Genomic DNA, 4,972 nt, shown 5'->3' with positions numbered 1-4,972 from the left:
GGAAGAGCTCAATGATGGTGCCAACATGTGCCAGTGAAGCAACGTCCTCCACAACTAGACTGAAGAACAAAATGACAGCAACTTGTCTGTTCCCCTCCCCCCAATTCTCCAGCGCTATTCCCATCCCGCAATTCCCCAATTAAAATAAAAATCTTAAAAAAAAAAGAAATCCGAGATTCTTCTAATGAGTACAAAAATATTGAGGGCCTATTATGTGCCAGACACTGTGCTAAGTACTGGGAATACATAGTTGAACGAAACAGATGACCCTAACCTGAGCTAGCCAGTGTATCAAGTAATCAAACAAATAAATATATAAACATAAATTTTGGTAGGGGTTATGTAAGAAATTATAAGATACTAGCATGTAAAGCATTATAGCTAAATGTTTGCTTACATCCTTAAGATGTGCCTAGGGAGGGTCCCTAAATGCACAATTTAAGGATCTATAGATTTGCTTGCTTTTTTACTTTTTTTAAATTTAAATTGACTTTAGAGCAGTTTTATTGGGGTGTCGGAAAAGTCATGACATATTTTTGTCTATGTTTTTCGTTGCGAAAACGTGTCATGACTTTTCCAACAACTCAATAGGGTCACAGCAAAATTGACGCAGAAGAGTTCTGAAATGCCCACTGCTCCCCCTCAATCAACAATCTGCTTTTTTCATTTTTTAAAAAATTATTTTACAGAGGCTCTGGAGGAATGAGAGAGGATACTGAAAACACAGAAGGACCCTGGTTTATTAAAATAAGATTCAGCTTAAGAGTCGGGCAGTGTACGAAGTAAAAACTACATTTCCCAGGGGCAGCGCTGCACGTCACAGAGGAAAGACGGCGCACGCGTAGAGGGCGGGGGCCCTCCGCGCTGCGACTTAGCTCATAAAACAGGAAAAGTGTGGTTCTGGACCTGCCGCCAATCTTCGTGCGCAAGCGCGGTTATTATCCGCAGACTTTGAAAAGCATTGAGGGAGGCGCTTGCTCCCGCCAGTCGCAGTTTCCAGCGGGACGTGCTTGCTCCAATCGTGACTCGGTAGGTGGGGATGTGTCGCGATCTGGGACCCCAGGAGAATGGCGGGAGCGGAGAGGGCCAGGATCCTCCTTCTCCGGGGCGATTTCCGGGCCTCCCAGCGGCGGCGCTTTAGGTCCAGTGCGCATGCGCCCTGGTCTCCCAGCGGGAGAGGTGGGGCTCCGGGAGGAGGCCCTGCGCCGGCCTGTGAGATCTGCGCGTGCGCCGGTCCGTCCCGCGACCGTGGGAAGCAGCAGCGGGCGGAGCCTAACGAGGCTGGCAAAGGCGGGACGCTTAGCCCAGGTGCGAGAAGACCAGGCCGAAGGATGGGCCCCGAACTCTGGCTGTTTTTATTACATGCTCAAGATGTGCCCCTCTTACCAAAACAACCTCATTCTCCCTCCATATACTGCCAGTTGCCGCCGCTCATCTCTCTCTGCCCCCTTTGCAGCCAAAGATTCAGTTTGTACTCACTAGCACCCTTTCTCCGAGTTTCTTTTTAACCCACTGTACGCAGGCCTTGCCCGCCACCACTCCACTGAAATGGCGCTTTGTCACAGCCACCAGTGATCGCTAAGTCGCCAAATTCAGTGTTAAATTCGTTCTCGGCCCCATAGCGGTATTTGGTGCAGCTGATCCCTGCCCCTGGAAACGCGGTCTTCGTTTGGCTTGGGGAACAGTCGTCCTAGCCTCAGCCCTCCCTGGCCTCTCTGCCAATTCTTGCCCCTCTTCCTTCCATGGTTGTCTCATCCTAATCTTCTGTGTTCACGTCCTAGGAGTTACCCATTTCAAGGCTTTAAATATCAATAACATCTGTTGCGTTAACCCTGAAGTCTCCATCTTCAACCCAGTGCTGCCCATTGAACTCCAGGTGCTTATATTCAGCGCTCACATGACATCTCTTAATTGAATGAAATTTTGAGTTGCACCCTTCCCCTTCCTGTTCCTCCAGTTGCTCAGGCCAGATACCTTGAGTTATTTTTGGTGTCTTTTGCTTCTCCCCTCTTTCCTCGCCCATCAATCGATTAGCACATGTTTATTCCTGAGGTTTTGAAGTTTGACTACTGGGTGTGTTTCACTGTCAATACTTTCTTTAGCACGTGGTCATTCCTTTCTGCCTGAGAATTTGTGGTTTTGGTTCTTTGATATTCCCCGTCATTATTGAGATGTATCCACGTATCTATATTCTGTCCCCTTTCGAGTGTTTATTTTCCCTATAGATAAGTATATGGAACTGTTTGTTTAATATCTGTACCTTCCCGGACTGTATGTTTCCTAAGAGCAAAGCAGGAGCAGTGTGTCTCTCTCACCGCTGTATATCCTGCGTGCCTGGCACAGAGAAGGTGCTTATTAAGTATTAGTAAGTGAATGGATTTAGAAAGGGGAAGTACCTCTTCTCCATAGGTGGGAAGTAGACAGTCCCTCTTAGAATGTGTTGGTAGCAAGTCATTTTTTTCCGGGGTCGGAGAAAAGATAGTGAATAGCCCAGCTTCAGAATCGTTTATAACTTGAAAGACTGTTTTAAAAGGTTTCCAAGATTCAGTTAAGCAATCTTTTTTTTATTAAATTGGGGAATTGGGGGATGGGAACAGCGCTGGGGAATTGGGAGAAGGGGAACAGACAAGTTGCTGTCCTTTTGTTCTTCAGTCTAGTTGTGGAGGACNACACACACATATATGTATGGGTCGTCTGTAAATTGGCCAAAATCATCTGCTTTTTATTGTCACATCAATTCTCAACAATGTCAGTCATCAAATATGCCTCCCGCCATGGCAAACTGTTCCTACAGACCCCTGAGCCCTTTGTATCCTAGGTCACTTAGTATACACCTGAGCACAGGTAAAGAACAGAATGAAACAGACTTTAAAACTGTCTGAAGTATCCATATTAGCCATTTATTCAGCTCATATAACCATACAGTCTCAAGCAGAGAGATGGGAAGCTGGCTTTATGTAGAAGAAGCCTGAAGCCCCCATGCAAAAAGCCAATTCCAACGAGAGAGAAAGCAAACAGGAGGGAGAAACGTGAGGACTGCCCTCAGCAGTGGAGCTCTGTGAAGGGAGGGACTTGTAAAGAGATCCTTAGGAAGTTATGCAATGTGACTCCCTCCTCATGTCCTCGAGACACCTTTAGTAAAGGCCCCTGTGACTTGTCAATGCTCTTAGGAAAAGCATTTCAGATGTGATGATCTGAAGTGATGAGACTTAATAAACCAGGAAGCCCCAGGTTTCTTTGCCAGGCTGTGGCTCACTCACAGGAAGGGACAGTGCTGCCCCTGCAAAGAAAGTGTCTGGTCAGCTCCACACGTCTAACTCTCCCCATGTGGCTCCGCATGCTCCTGGTTTATATCTCAGTTTCTTGTGAGTTGCATCAGTGCAAGTCTATACTAAGAGGCTGCTGACACAACGGAATTTCTAGTCCTGCAGAACTGCGGACCCAGTTCTGTAGCAGTCACCCCACCAAGATGCTGTCCCCTCAATGGCCCTCCCTGAGCAGAGATGACATCTTTATTTACTCTTTCATCTAACAAATATTTATATTATTGGACAGGCAGTAGACTAAGCGCTAAAGACAGTGATGAGCATAAACAGATATGAGCCCAGTCTTCATGGAATTTATAATGTAGGGGATGAGGGATAGGACAGACTTGAATCAACGGATAACACAAGCAAATGTAAAATTGTCACAATTCCAGGAGGTCTACATTTGCTTTAAGAGACTGTAACAGAAGGATTTGGCGCATTCAATGGGATCTGAAGATGAGGAGGAGATACAGAGGGACAGAGGGGAAGAAAAAGGGCTCCAGGCAGCCGTTGCACGGGGTCTGCAGGAGGAGGGTCGTGGCAGGTGTGAGAGACCTGGACTGGGAAGGCTGAAGGGGGTTGGAAGAGAAGGAGGTGGGGCAGGAGACAGGGGTGCCAGAACATAAACACATTTGCATTTTAAGACGATCTCTGTGGCCAGAATGGTTGAGGGGAGACAACGTAAGAGGCTATTATTACTCAGTCCTACCATTGGGTATATATCCCAGAAAAATCCCCACACCTGCTACAAGGGGGCAAGCATGAAGCGTTCACTGTGGCATTGTTTGTGGTAGTCCATAATCGAAGGCAATTTTGAGGTCCCTCCCCGTGGGTCCGAATAACTAAAATGTGGGTGCCCACTATGAAACGTTGCACAGTTGTTCTAAGGAACAGACTAGGTATACACCAGCAACAAGGATAGGTCTTAAAAGCATGGTGCTAAGTGGGAAGAGTAAGAAATAGAGTGAGCGGGAAGAGTAAGAAATAGAGTGAGGTTTATAACACAATACCATTTAGGTAAATTAAAAACGTGCATACTAAACAACACAAGTTTTCCAAAGATGCTCTCACACACCATTGGGGAAGGCGGCATGAGTGGAGAAAAGAGATAAAAGGCCATATATATATATATATATATATATATATATATATATATATTATATAAAACAAGAGAGAGGCCATGAAGACCCCAATGATGATAGTACGCCATAAGGTGAGAAATGAGTGACTCAACCTCTGCATCTGGGATTAAAAAAAAATAAAGACGCTTTTGCAAGTTGTTCAGGCAAGGACGGAAGCACCTTCGACTAGGGTGGATATGGTGGAGATCAAAAGTAGATGGACTATGTTATATGAATAAATTCATGTAACATAGTTCATCAGTGCCTGATACATAATAAGTGCCTGATACATAGTAAGTGCCCAACCAATGTGAGCTCTTCTTATTTTTACATCGCAGACACTTAACGATGGGCGGAATATAGGAGGGGAGGGAATGGATGATGTCAAGGATAACTCCAAGGTGATCTCGGGCCATTGTTGCCCAGTGGGAGATGAGAAAATGAAATGTGTGGACAATTCTTTTTGAGGCACTTGGATAGAGCTATTCCTTACACATGGACAATACTCTAAAACACTTTTTAAAAATTAATCAGGTAAGGGCC

At 45.6% G+C, this 4,972-nt stretch overlaps 1 protein-coding gene across 1 annotated transcript in view; it reads left to right on the top strand.

Moving 5' to 3' along the window:
* Positions 1-759: 759 nt before the first annotated feature.
* The window catches only part of SGF29 (SAGA complex associated factor 29), a 31,098-nt gene continuing 26,885 nt past the window's right edge, over positions 760-4,972 (top strand). Inside the window, exon 1 of the mRNA XM_019648382.1 lies at positions 760-1,029. The gene's annotated coding sequence lies outside the window, so the exon portion shown is untranslated. The remainder of the gene's footprint in view (positions 1,030-4,972) is intronic.

This window comes from Hipposideros armiger, unplaced genomic scaffold, assembly GCF_001890085.2.
Source record: "Hipposideros armiger isolate ML-2016 unplaced genomic scaffold, ASM189008v1 scaffold_126, whole genome shotgun sequence".
NCBI classification, from domain to species: Eukaryota; Metazoa; Chordata; class Mammalia; order Chiroptera; family Hipposideridae; genus Hipposideros; species Hipposideros armiger.
This window is presented reverse-complemented; position numbering and strand designations above follow the sequence as displayed.